Source organism: Centruroides vittatus, unplaced genomic scaffold (assembly GCF_030686945.1).
Source record: "Centruroides vittatus isolate TY-2023 unplaced genomic scaffold, ASM3068694v2 scaffold_3315, whole genome shotgun sequence".
Taxonomy (NCBI): domain Eukaryota; kingdom Metazoa; phylum Arthropoda; class Arachnida; order Scorpiones; family Buthidae; genus Centruroides; species Centruroides vittatus.
In genome coordinates, this window is record NW_027122703.1 from 1629890 (window position 1) to 1643120 (window position 13231).

At 31.5% G+C, this 13231-nt stretch overlaps 1 protein-coding gene and 1 pseudogene across 2 annotated transcripts in view; both read left to right on the top strand.

The window, feature by feature from the left end:
- Aasdh (Aminoadipate-semialdehyde dehydrogenase) overlaps nucleotides 1–13231 on the top strand; it is a 141410-nt gene that overhangs the window by 47105 nt on the left and 81074 nt on the right. The gene's annotated exons all lie outside the window — the stretch shown is intronic.
- On the top strand, nucleotides 387–1560 carry LOC136988509 (histone-lysine N-methyltransferase SETMAR-like; annotated as a pseudogene).

Genomic DNA, 13231 nt, shown 5'->3' on the forward strand with positions numbered 1-13231 from the left:
CAATGTTACTTTAAGGTGACCAAAACTGTATTTAAAAACTGAAACTCTTTGTCTAAATTTAACCTTCTTCAGTATCAAATAAATTTTTCCTTGCATCTAGTCCTTTATTTTGTTTGTACAAAATAAAAAAATAATTTTTAACAACACAATAGCCATGATTATTATTTTAAAAAATTTACGTTAGACTTAACATCGACGAAAATTCAACGCGAAGCAACACGCAATGGAGAAAAACTTTAATATGGGATAGGTTAATAATTTTTTTCGTACATAATCGGTTATCCGAACAACCCCAGTCCCCAATTGATTCGGATAAACGACGCTCTACTGTATATATATAACACGTCACTCAATAAGTCTCCGGTCTGACACATATATGGCAACACTATTGACAGACCCATATGATTTCTGGATAGTAACAACCTTCAAACGATACCTGTCAAAATTTCATGACATTTTGACAATTAGTTTACAGGTTACAGTGGTTTTAGTGACCCCAGTTTTGTAATTTTCAAAACAATGGATAAAAAAGAATTTTGTGTGTTGAGTAAACATTGCTTTTTGATGGGGAAAAATACTGTTGAAGCCAAACAGTGGCTTGATAAGCATTATGGAGACTCTGCACCAGGGAAATCAACTATTATTGACTGGTATGCTGAATTTAAACACGGTCATACAAACACCGATGATGCTGAATGCTCTGGTCGCCAAAATCGGCAGTTGTTCCAAAAAACATAAAGTCCACAAAATAGTTTTGAAAGACTGTAAAGTGAAGTTGCGTGAGATAGCTGACACCTTAAAGATATCAGAAGGTAGTGTGTTTACAATTTTACACGAAAATTTGAGCATGCATAAGTTGCTTTCAAAGTGGGTGCCACGTTTACTCACACGGGACGAAAACGAACAATGCGTTGACGATTCAGACTGCTGTTTGGAGCTGTTCAAGTGAGATAAAAAAGATTTCTTGCATCGGTATGTGACAATGGATGAAACATGGATCCATTACTACACACCTGAATCAAAAAGATCATCAGCTGAGTGGACAGCAGCCGGTGAAAGTCGTCCAAAGTGACCAAAAACTCAAAAGTCAGCTGGCAAGGTTATGGTATCCGTATTTTGCGACACACATGGTATTTTGTTCATTGACTATCTTGAGAAAGGTAAAACTATCAATAGTGAATATTACATGACACTATTGGATCGCTTGAGTGTAGAAATCAAGAAAAAATGCCCTCACATGCAAAAGAAAAAGTGCTGTTCCACCAAGACAATGCCCTGTTTCACAAGTTGATGAAAATGATGGTTAAATTGAATGAATTACGCTTCGAATTGCTTCCTCACCTACTGTATTCTCTAGATCTGGCCCTCAGCGACTACTGGCTTTTTGAAGACATCAAAAAGATGCTCCAGGGAAAGAAATTTGGCTCAAATGAAAAAGTGATTGCCGAAACTGAGGCCTATCTTGAAAGCAAAGACAAATTGTTATACAAAAAAGGCATCGAAAAGTTAAAGGAGTGTTGGAATGAATGTATCACTCTTGAAGGAGTGTGTGTTGATTAATAAGGTCGAATTAAGGCTCAAAGACCAAAAATGCTCATTGAACGAAAAAAACGACCACAATGCATTGTGACTAATTCAAAATGACCACGAAGCAAAATTCACGTTGTGGTTTTCATGATATTTGACCACTCTGCATTGTGGTGATTAAGAAAAGCTATAATGCATTTTGAACTTAGCTGATGCAACCACAATACAATGGACAGGTTAAAATTGGTTTGAATGTTTTAGTTAGGGTGCCTGATGTTGATAGGGATATGCAGCTCCCAGAAATGTTTTAGCTTGATGTTATGAGCATTAATCTATCAAGTCTCCATCAGTTAGGAAACAAGGAAGGTCTTGATCAACTTTATTCTTGTAATGAATTTACAATTTCTGAGAGTAACTTTATTAACATTCAGGATGTACCTCAACTTTATTAACATTTTGCTCAGCATCCATGTTAACATCTGGAAGTTAGCAAGGGTTTATAATGTGTCACTGTAAAAGATACTGTTTTGATAAAAAATGAAAATGTTGTTCAAAGAACGTAAAATGCAACTGGAAATATCACGGTAATAATTCTTGTATAAGTAAATACCTCTGCAACATTTTCAATTCTCATAAAAAAGACTTATTTATTAATAAAAGTTCCTGACAAAGTAATTATTTTTAGTAAATTAATTGTTTGAAAATGTTGACATCTCAAGCAATGCAACAGATTTTCAGGAATGATTAAATATTGTTGAAAAGTAACCAAGTTACATTTCTGTATGTGGCAAATAATTTTGTTACCTACTTACATAAGATAATTGAAGGTACTTAAATCATAATGAAAAAGAAAGTTTTATTTTCTTATTATCACCTCGTTATTAGTTAACATCCAGAACTTGTGGTGGCTTTTAACCATAATAAATCCATTGTTTTTAACTTTAGCAGCTGATTTTTATGTCATTGTTTAGAGTACATCAAGCACCTACAAGTACATGTAGTTTGACCTTTTGCACTTTTAAGCAAAACAAAAAAAAAACAAATGTGTATTTTTCTCCATACATTTTATTTCTTTGAAATTTTTTTAAGTATGAAAATTAAATTTCTAGGAAAACTTGTTGAACTAATGTCGTCTACCCATATTTTAAAGTTACAAACCACTGTAAGTCGTATTACCCTCTATCATGGTTGCATCAACTAATGTACAGAATGCATTACAGCTTTTCTTAATCACCACAACACATAGTGGTCAAATAACATGAAAGCCAAGATGAAAACTTTACTTTGTGGTCATTTTGAATTGACCACAAAGTAAAGTTTAGAAGTTACAAGTGCCACAACACGAATTTTACATTGTGGATGATTTAAAGAGACCGCAATGCATTCTGGTAATTTATTTCACTCAATGAGCATTTTCAGTCTTTGAGCCTAATATATATACTAGCAGATGAGCCTGGCATTGCTCAGGCAAAAAGTATTGTGATAAAATAACAATGGTAGTGGTAGATTGAAATAACCAAATTCTTTACATGGTTTTTGTTTTAATGGTTGTTATATTATAGTAATTGATTTATATAACTACAAAGGTTATCTTATGAAAGGGTTTGTCACACCAAGTGCCCAATCTAATACATCTTAAAAATTCTTTAAATTGTGTACAGTAGAGGAATAAAGAATTTTAAAAATGTGTTAGATTGATCATTTGGTGTGATAAACCCTTACGTAAGATAACCTTTGTAGTTATATAAATTAATTACTATAATATAACAACCATTAAAACAAAAACCATGTAAAGAATTTGTTTATTTCAATCTACCACTACCATTGTTATTTTATCACAATACTCAGATGGTAGGAAATGGCACAAATTCAATGGTCAAGTAGACAGGAATTGAAAATATATCTTAAATTTTTCAGATATAATATTTTCTAATGTTAACTCTTAAAAAAATGTACTATTCACAGCTGAATATCAAATAGTTATCTGCCAACCAATCAAATTTCCCAAAAACAGACCAAATATTTAAACTCGGCACCCTCTAAAACCACTTAAATCATATTTTGTGCTAGCCAATAACCTTATATTATGTAATTTTCCTATTTGAATGCCACCATACCACTGGTCTGATAGGAAAAAGGGACTGTTTCAGAAGGGAGTTGAAGTAATTCAACCAAAATTAATCGTTGACCTCCTCCCGGGAGGTCAACAAAGTCAATGAAAACAGTAATACCTTGGTTTTCATTGACTTCAGTTATCATTGGTTTCGGTTTTCGTTGATTTTTTTTGCGAAAAATTTGTCTCAGTTTTCGTTGATTGCCTTGGATTTCGTTGGCGTACTCAAGTGACCTTGCTTCTAATTTTGTGAAAACAAAGAGTGACCCATGCATTTTCTGGCTTAGTGTGGTGTTATTTCTCGTTGTGTGAGCATTATCCTGCGACAGCTCACCATTGGCCAATGGTTTCATTCTCTGAACACTGGGAGTTCGGTCGTGGGTTCGCGTTTTGCCAGGGCAGGCTGGCCACGTGAAGTTTTCCAGGTTTTCTCCACGTCTGTAATGCCTGAATAGGAGCCAGTTACCCTTAAACAGACCTCCTGGAAGGCATTATTCCCCGCGATATGACCATCATAAACGCATACAACTACTATTACATGACAATTATGTCACACTTTACCATCTGGCAATATAGGCTAGAAGCTCATGTCCAACTAGCTTCTACAAGATAAGACATTACCATGCTTGTCTGTCCAAACAATTCCATTGCTTTTATCTTAATGCTAATTATCTTTTATCTTTATGCTAATTGGTCTTTTATATTAATTTCTTATTGCTTTTAGTATTTAATGCTATATTAATTTTCTATAAAATGGTTTTTGGTATGTATTTTGGAATGTCTAGAACGAATTAATTGAATTTACATTGATTCATATGGAAATAATTGCTTCGGTTTTTGTCAGTTTTGGATTTTGCCGATTGTTTTCAGACGGATTATTAATGAAAACTGAGGTATCACTGTACTACATACTACTATTAATATTTGAACAGTGATCTGTGTTAGACAGGTCGTAATGGACTCACACTTGATCAAAGTTGCTAACATTAACATCCGAAATACTTTGTATATGACTGGTTTAAATAAAAAAAAATTGTGTAAAAATAATAGAATAATTGCTTTTATGTAATAACAAAGTGTTTAAATTTTAGCAACAGATTGTTTAAACTATGTGGGGAGTATGTTTTCATAAGTATTGCATTTATAAAAAAAGTTATTGGGTTGCAATTTGAAAACATTGTTGATCTATAAATTTCCATTGTAGTCTATCTCTGTCCTTTCTTAATCTCGAGAATGGAGTTGGATAGATGAGAGTCCAGACCAAACATGGAAATCATAAGAGAAAGAGGACCAGATTCACTATATATGAACTTCTGATTTGTACTTCAAGTCACATTATTTCAATACAAAACTTTTTTCCAAATGGAATTAGATATACTCTATCACTAACCGGAAAAGTATGTTGTACAAGGGCAAAACACTACTACACTCTACACAGGCAAGTACTATGTGTTACCTGTTGCAGTAATGGCACATCTATTTTGTGCTATATTGTTGTCACAGTAATTTAGTGAATATAATATATATTTTTTAAAATTATATCCTTTTTAGTAAGAATTATATTCAGTTAATTATTTTGTTAAATTTTTCTAATAGATGGCGTTATATGTTAAGCTAGCAATCAAATTTAGACAGAAATTAATCAATATATAGAAATCCAATCAATAATTTGGGGTAGAATGTATGACATGATCTAAGTTAGAAGTATCTGAATGTAACTGTCGCGTTTCATAGTAATTGGTTGAACGGCCTAGGCATGTATAGCAAACAAACAAACAAACATCGTCATTTATATATGTATAAATGTATAGAGAAATATAGATAAATTAATATTATATTATATTCCCTTTATAGACATTTTTATGCATGAAATACAACTAAAAAGATATAAAAATAGTTTTGTTTTAGGGATCAGGAACAGATTAATCCATTTTATATTGTTTATGAGGAAATTTGTTTTGGTTTTAGGAAAAATCAGTTTTTGAACAACTTTTAGGAACAAATTAAGTTAGAAACCTGAGGTTTGACTCTATTTATCTTCTCCTAATTCATCTGTTCATTCTCCCAATATACACTTTTTTTACATTACTCTGTCATCAATGTAGACAATACTGTCCACATCTGAATACAGGTAACCCTTGTTTAATGTGTAGTTGGGCTCCATAAAAATGTAAGGTTATAAAAATCACATTAAGCAAGACTCGCATCTAATAATATAAGCCATTGATCACGCTGTTTGTATACTTGTCTTGGTAATCCTAAACTCCCACTAGGGGCACCCTTAGCTATTATTTAAATTAACAATAAATTCAGTATATTATTATTTTTATTTGTAATAGGAATTTATTATTGATATGAATTTATTATTTATACCATAGAATGACACCGCTGCTGCTAGATCACCCACTGTAGGAGTGTCCTGGGCTACTAAAAAAGACATAGTGTACTCAGCACCGTAACTAGCCTTTTATGCGCCCGGTGCGAGCTTCTGTAACTATGCCCCAAAACTTGGTCCAGGTCATTTCTATGCCCCCCCCTGGATCTGCACCCTGTGCCTGGGCACTGGCACTGTGCACTAGTTATGGCACTGAATGTACTGTACTATTATATCAATATTGGAAATATAAAATAAAATAGCTTTTTTAAATACATTTTTAAAAGTATCATGATATTGTTCAGGTGGCCAAAGTTTGTTTCTACAACTCTAAAATTCTTCCTATGAGTTTTATATTTATGCATTTATTTTCTATCATTTTGAACAATTTCATTTTCAGATCTAAATGGATTTTAAACATTTGTGGTGTTTTTTGTTTTTTCTTCTCTTGGCTCGAGTCTATTATTATTAAATTTTAAATGAAAAGAATCAAATAGCCTTTTAATTTTTGTTTCTTTTCTCAGTATTTTTAAATGGATATTTTTCTCTTTTTATATAAATAATCCAATACATCTAATTTGAGCATATCAACCAAAACATGTTTATATTTTGGTTTTCTAATGTGTTAACTGAATGATTTAACGCGTTCAGCCCTTAGCCCGAGATATCTCGGGCAAGTTGTATAGCGTTACAAAAAATGGGGTCCTTTAGGACCCCTAAAAAATTTTTTTTTTTTTTTTGATTTTTCGGATGTTTTCTAAGTCTCCAAATTTTTTGAAAAATTTTTACCCGCGCGAAAAAATTTTATTGCGAGTTTAATTAACCTTTAATGACACGCAATTAACGCTTAATGGTTTTTTTATGGGATTTTTTTATAAAACTTTATTCATCTTTCTAAAGTTCTAGTGCGTCGATTTTACTTCGGTAAAGTTATTTAAAGCTATTTTCTGATGTCAAAAACAGCATCCAATAGTTTTTTAATTTTTTTAATTAATAGATTTTATTATATATACGTTTAATTAAGTCGGGGGGGTCGGAAATTTCAATTAAAATCGTAATTTTAAAAAAATATTTAGAAATATACCGCCATCTAGTATTCACCCTACTTTTTACCCTTCTCCTCCCGAGAGTTTCATGAGAATGTCCCGCGAAAGACGACACCAGCTGTTCTCAAGGTCATCCAGCTGTGTAAACAATGACACATCGGTGTCAAGTTTCGCGCTAAGGCGAGACAAAGGAAATTATACTTTGAAGCTTTTTCTTCAAAATTAACACATTTCTATAATTTTTTTTTCGTTTTTATGTTTAACTACATTAAAATTAAAAAGTATTTAATTCGCCGGAGTCCCAAGGAGTTAATTAAATGTAAACACCAACTGAAACCAGATGCCTAGCAAATAGACACCCACAACTGCTGTAAATAATCGGGCTATAATTTGGAAATAATAATTAAGAATTACAAATGAATTTGACACTAAAGGGAGGTGTAAGGTGCTATCTCGTATTAAAATTAATAATTGTAGTATTTAATTAAATAATTTAGATTAGACTGGAAGAAAAGAATCAGCCTGAAGCAGCACTCGAACTCACGACTCCCTCATACCGTGCAGACATGTTGCCAGCTACTCTACCCAGACCTCCCGTCTGATCTCTTCTGATATATATAAGTTTCAGTATTCAGTATATCCAGATTTCCAAATTATATCCTGATTATTTACTGCAGTTGTGGGTGTCTATTTGATTTAATTAAATCATTGTTTTTAAAACTTTTTCATTGTTCAATATTTAATTGTTTTAAATTGTTTCTGATCTCAGAGTATTATTTATTTTTAAGAATAATGATTTTAATTTATAGAACATGTTTAAAAACAGACTTTCACACAGTGTTTATGTAAATTTTTATAAATTCATTCCTCCTCTTGTCATATTTAGCTCTAAATTCTTTAATACTGCTAATTATAATTTTGTTAGGTATATTATAACAATAATATACCAATGCAAACACCAGTAATAAGTGTAGCGAACACCAATAATAATTATTGGCGTTTGCTACACTCAGGTTTTCTTTTAGACCCTTTGGAGGACTACGGCCTTGCAGCATAAAAACTGCATGCTAACATCAAACATAGAGGGTACTGTAGCCATATGTATGCCGTTCAGAGGGATCCTATCTTTCTCTACTGTCTATCTCCTCTCCCTCCTCCTTCCTCTCTCCTTTCCATTACCCTCTTTTCTGCCGGCTAAACACTTCGTGTACGGCCGATGTCTTTCTTGTATGTATGTATATTATAACAATCAAACTTTTTAATAAAATACGGATATTTAATAGTCTTTTCAAAGTATATAAAAATTTAAAAATTTTAAAATATATCATCTACTTCTACAGTAAAATCAGGTTAATGTTTTGTTAAAATCATAATCTTTATAACAATAATTTTTTTCATTATCATATTTAATTGGCAGTTTTCTGATTTGTTTAATTACTTTCATATAATTGGAATAATATCTATAATGGGAGAAATTATTTATTTATTACAAAAAGTTTTTTAAACTTAAAAATATAGTTGAATCATTGCCAAACTAGAGGACACAGCAAATTCCTTGTCATTTTCAAACACCTCTACAAACTATCTTCTGTGGCATGTCAATTGCTATGTAGAACCTATTAATTTTGCTATTGAAAATAGACTTTGCGATCATGAAAAGCATTAAAGCAAGGAAATTTTTGGAAGTGTTTTATTAGGTTCTGAGAATGACAAAACTTTACTAATAATTTTTATATTAATGAATATCTTTATAAAATTCACACAAGCACTTTTGTGTCTTAAAATAATAATTAAATTATTTTTTATAGAGAATTTTTTAAAGCAACTCGAGTAAGATTTATGTTTCTTATTTTTCCAGTATCTTGATATTTTTCATTAACATATTTCATAATAAACTTTGAATGTTCTATTGCAAGATGCATATTGATCAAAGTTATAACTATTAATTGTGTTTCTGAGATTACAAAGCCCTTCTTGTGTAAAATTAATAGATTCTACATAACTTGTTGGTCTTTGTTGAATATTTCTTTCAATATGTCCTGTATGATTCTCAAGCAATACTTTTAGTATATCAGTTCTCCCATTCCTTCATATTTTTTTTTAAAAGGTTTACACATTACTTTTTTCTTTTACATTGCTAATTGAGAATGGTCTTCAACATCAATAGAATCACCAACTCTTGCATATTTGCTGGCATAATTTCTAATTATATTGTTAAAATTTTACATTTTTTCTATTGCAAACATTTTAATCCATCCACTTCTGATTTTAAACTGTATAGTTCCTATTGCAAAACTGCCAGAGGAAGTGATGAAATCATTTCTGGTGAAGTGATGACAAAACTCACTTCCTATTTATATCAGCTTATAAGTAATGTAAACTGTAAAAATACATAAGTAACTAAATTTTTATTGATAAAAGTAATTATTAATAAATGAATGACAAAATTTGCTTTAATAATAATAAAATATTTTTTATGATATGAGAATACAAAAGTAATAAGAGAATTTGTTAGAGAAAAACATCAAAAAGTGTATGAAAATTCGAAGGATGTAGGAAAGGTCCTCTTACATCCAAGTGTACTTTTAAAAATGAACCTGGTTTATATTTTCTTGTAATGATGTCAAAGATTTTTCTTGCAGAAAAGTTTCAAGTTTGGGTGTATGAATATAAACTTAAAAATTAACTTTTATAACAAGTTGATGTAATTATTCAAAAGTAGAATGAAATACAACAATTAAATACATTGGAACCTCGCTTAACAAGCACCTCGCACAACGAGTATTTCGCATAACGAGCAAAACAAATTGTAAAAATTTGCCTCGCTTAACGAGTGATGAGGAGAGAGGAAAACCCGAATTGTGCGCATGTGGCATGCTCCATCAGTCTGTGTTTAGCACTCGTTCTGCTAGCATCTTAGTGTCACTTGTGATCCCACATTTTTCCAAACTTGTGTTCACGCATATTACTCATAAACATCAACAACCATAGCCCGTTATATAATAAACACGCCAAACGATATGCTGAAATTCTTGGGTCATTAAATTTAATGACCAATTCCAAATTAAATTTTAGAAATGTCTGAATTAAAAATTAACTATTTATAATTATTCAATTTAATACAAGATGGAAACATAACTGCCTACCTCTAGTCAAATTAATTAATTTCTAATATTTAATTATAGCCTTTACATAACCCAAAAATTTGGCATATCATTTGGAGTGTTTATCAAACATATTAGCTGTGATTTTTCTTTTTGTTTCTGCAAATTGAACTCTCATTCCAGGATGGTTCGTTCTGTGCTAGAAGAAAAGATGATGATGATTCATGCTCCTTAACAGTGTATATTGTACAATTTTTTTTTAATAAACGTTATACATAAAGCATTTGAGCATTTTTTTGGCATGGAACGCATTATCGTATTTTATATTAATTTCTGTGGAAAAAATTGCTTCGCATTACGAGTAAGACTCTGGAACGAATTATGCTCGTTAAGCGAGGTTCCACTGTATTAAAATAGAAACTATCAAGCCTCATATTATACCAAAAACAAACAGTCTAAAATTATGCAATAAATTTATTCTATGAAACTTTATGATACTGAAGAATATGATTATAATGTTATTAGATGTCAATAAAGAAATATTAAAAGCAAATTAGCTAAAATTAAGGGCAGACATCCAAATTCTGAAATATCACTACATATTCCTTATGATTAAAACTCATTAAATTTATATAATAGAATGAAGAAACAGTGAATAAGTTAAATTTTTATGGTAACTATTTTGATATTAAAGATGATGAATATACTGAGAAAGAATTAATACAAGGGAGGATCAATAAATAAGATAACAAGTGTATTTCTGAACAACCTTTGTTAGTAGAAATGTGAAACTACAGTCAGATGTACAAAGGTAAGACCACTGTTTCCACATAATCATCAGATTTGTTTAGGCACTTGTTCTGGTGTCTACAAAGGCACAGCTGTTTCATTCTTTAATGTTGCAGTGGAGAAAGTGACATCCTTCTTACCTCAGGAATACTATACTTTAGTAACTGTAATGCTTTAGATATAAGGTATACAGTAGGTCATCTTTTCTTTATTGTAGAGACCTTGTTACCTTATTTATTGATCTTCCCTTGTAGATAAAATTAGTGAATTAAACCAAGTCAAACTTGTCAACCCATCTTTTTTCAATCTTTATCATATTTAACTAATTTATTTTCATAGAAAGTTTCCTTTCTCTCTCCATCTTTTAAATGTTTTATTTTATAAGTAATTAGATCTGTTTTTAACAAGTCACAAATACTTCACTCATAAATATAGAGAGATAATTATTTCTAAATAATGTTTTATATTTAGTTATTCTTATCACTAGGCTTGCCAAATTTTTACAATGTCAAACCTAGGACAGGCAAAAGAAGTACTCCTCACATTCCCCATTACAATTCAACATACTTAAATTTCATACAACACAAGATTCAGTAATTACAATAAGAAAACTATAAGCATGCATAAAGAATAGTTAGCCAACTGATGGTATCCTGTCTTTGCTCTTATTTGATAGGTGGGTAGAAGGTGGTAGGGGTGCATTGGAGTAGGAAGGGAAAAACTGATAATAGTACAGCTGCTGTGCTGGCACTGGATGTCAAGATCAAGTCATTTTACAGCCATCGTTTTTAGCTTACAGTTGTTTTGAAAGTTGCTCCTCTCTATTTCCAATTAATTTACATGAATTTTTGGTACCTTTCCTGTAACCAGGACAAAATTACAAACTGGTTGGGATGCTGGGACATCATCTTGAACCATGATATTTGGCTAGCCTACTTATCACCAGTGGTGATATTCAAAATATTTAACAAGGGGTTCGCTAGCAGAAAATTTTTCCCTGATAATTGACAAACGAAATGGAAGTTTTCGCTAGAAATACAATACCTTTTCTTGCAACCATATATCTAACAATCAGTGGCGTATTTAGAACGTAACGAGCCATGGGAGAAGGCCAGGTAACAATAGTATTTTAGAGCTGTCGACCTTTTTTTTTTTTTTTTTTCAAGGCAGAGAAATTCTTTACCGCAATATGGTACTTCTAGAAATAGGCACATGTCATCATCTCTCGAGATACATTATACTTTTTCTTTCGCTGTCCATAGCCCGACACGTGTTCCACAGCCATCTTGTATTGTCTCGCGCGCATGGCATTCTGGGATCTCTCTTATGACTGGATCTACTTTCAAGAACACTCTTGAATCGATCGCGATTAAACCTCGATTGAAACGCTCGAGAGAGATTGCACCAAGACATACTCCCTGACCTTGCTCACAATCTAGATTGAAATGCTCGGTACAGACAGGGTATAAGGCCCTAGTTTAGTAGTATTACAGAGTATAATACGCATATTTTAATATATTTTTTTAAAAAAACAAATCCACTGAGAAATGTTCCGTGTGTTTAACAAGGTTCGGGAAACTGAAAATTTTAACAACGGGTTCGGGCGAACCCTCTCGGAAAACTGAAAATTTTAACAACGGGTTCGGCCGAATCTGTGCGAACCCGCCAAATATCACCACTGCTTATCACCAACATTGTACTTAGGTTTAGATATAAATTTCCTTTTAAACAAATTTTGATTAAAAATTGTGACGTCATTCCTGTTTAGCAAAACAAGCCTCTGTAGATTTAATTCTTTTGTATCATTAAATAAAACTTTTATTTCTTCACATTTATTTTCACATAATTTACATACTATGTCCTCATAAGCAAATAAGCTTTATACATTACTGCACATGGACGAAAAAGATAAATGATATGAATATAGGGTACATTTGAATATAGGGTAAGTCACAGCATTTTATTTTTTTAATTGTTAATGTTATGGACAATTTCCTCGTATGCTCATGTTTTTTACAATTTAAATATCACAATTCCACCATATCTGAAAATAAACATGAAGAAAATTTTATTTAAATGTAAGAGTTAAATCTAGAGATGCATTTTCTGTAAACAGGAAATGACATCACAATTTTTTATCTCTTGTTTTATAAGCTTTAAATGTGAGGAATAATAATAGTAATAATAACATGGTAAAATTATCACATTACATGTAAAATAGAACTAAACTAAAATTTCAAAGGATTGAACCACTTCATTTAGCTTTAGTGTTTTGCAT